We start from the raw sequence: 1,576 nt of genomic DNA, 5'->3' as shown, positions 1-1,576 counted from the left end.
CCTGGAAAAGTCTATGAAAAAGTATCTCTGTGTAGGCAAGTGTGTGCATGCATGCATTGTATGTGTGTAAGAGACTGTGTGTCTTTGTGTAGGGAGGTGCGTGTATTGCTGCATGTGTGTGTACCTGTGTGAATAAAATTTGCAGCCTAACTCTTTGACTTTTATTCCTTTTGCTGGCTTGCACACAAAAAACTTGATGACATAAAATCTGTGTGTTTTCATTTCATAACAAGTTTTTAAAAGAGAAGGGAACTCTAAAAGAAATGTATTATTTCTTAAACAGTGAATGTTGGTGACTAGTAATTGCAGAAGAGCCAATGGATCATACATTTCTCCCCACCTCTGTCTAGCTACATTATAAACTCTGTGTTGCAGACTCTTTCTTTTTATGTGTATGTCCAGCACCTACCACCCTGGAGCCCTGATTTTAGTTGGGGTCTCTAGCACTAAACAACAATTGTAATAATAAATAATGTGGAAGTATATGTGTTAGTGCATACTAGGTGTGTACACATGAATACACGTGTGTATCTGCATGTAGGTGTGGGAGTCAGTTTCTACAGATTTATTTATATAGGTATCTGGACAGGCGTGCATTTCTGTGGTTGTGCTCTGTGGATTTGTATTTGGGCTTCAGGAGTGGGCCTTTAATGGCCCCATTGCAGCTGTGATAATGTGTGGTCCTAATGGAGGGAGGGGAATGGAGTGAGCAGGGGGGCAGGGCCTCAGGAAGGGGTGGGACAGGGGTGTTAACTTTTCTGGAATTAGAAAGTTGGCAACCCTAGTTGCATTTCCCATTCAGGGGCTGGGGCTGGCCTGGGGCTTGGGCCAGCCAGTGCGTCTGGGGCAGCTTGGGCTGACCAAGGGCTCCTCCGGCCATTGGGGGGGGGGCTGGGACGGTGGGGGGCTTGGAGCTGTTGGGCGGGGGGCAGGGCCTTGGGCAGAAGGGATGGGGCTGGGGGGGCTAGCCTCCCTGAAAGGGGGGTCCACTCACCACCCATGAGAGACAGGGTTGTCAACTTTCTAATGGCACAAAACCAAACACCCCTGCCCCACCCCTGCCTTCCCCGAGGCCCCACCCCTGCTCGTTCCATTCCCTTCCCTCCATCGCTCGCTCTCCCCTACCCTCTTTCACTTTCACCGGGCTGGGACAGGGGGTTGGGGTACAGGAGGGGGCTCCAGCTGGGGGTGCAGGCTCTGGGGTGGGGCTGGGATGAGGGGTTTGGGGTGGAATGCTTCACGAATTTGCATGTCATCCTTGTGCAGGGGCCATGCTAATCTTCTCTGTATCCTTCCAATTTTAGTATATGTGCTGCTGCGGGGAGGGCTCCAGGCTGGGTTAGGGGGTTGGGTGCGGGGGGATGTGAGGACTCCAGTTGGGGGTGGAGGCTCTGGGGTGGAGCCAGGGATGAGGGATTTTGGGGAGCAGGAGGGAGCTCCAGGCTGGGGCAGGGAGTTGGAGTGTGTGGTCCCGGCAGCACATACCGCGGCTCCCAAGAAGTGGCTGCCAGGTCCCTGTGGTGCCTAGGTGCCCGGGAGGCCAGGGAGGCTCCACGTGCTGCCTTTGCGCTCACAG

General features: G+C 53.2%; 1 non-coding gene across 1 annotated transcript; it reads right to left on the bottom strand.

Moving 5' to 3' along the window:
* Positions 1-1,221: 1,221 nt before the first annotated feature.
* Positions 1,222-1,328, bottom strand: LOC135873150 (U6 spliceosomal RNA). The gene has a single exon (XR_010561087.1). It is a non-coding gene; the product is annotated as a U6 spliceosomal RNA (small nuclear RNA).
* Positions 1,329-1,576: the final 248 nt, after the last annotated feature.

This window comes from Emys orbicularis, chromosome 1 (genome assembly GCF_028017835.1).
Source record: "Emys orbicularis isolate rEmyOrb1 chromosome 1, rEmyOrb1.hap1, whole genome shotgun sequence".
Lineage (NCBI taxonomy): Eukaryota > Metazoa > Chordata > Testudines > Emydidae > Emys > Emys orbicularis.
The sequence above is the reverse complement of the archived record's forward strand: the minus strand, read 5'-3'. Positions and strand labels throughout refer to the sequence as shown.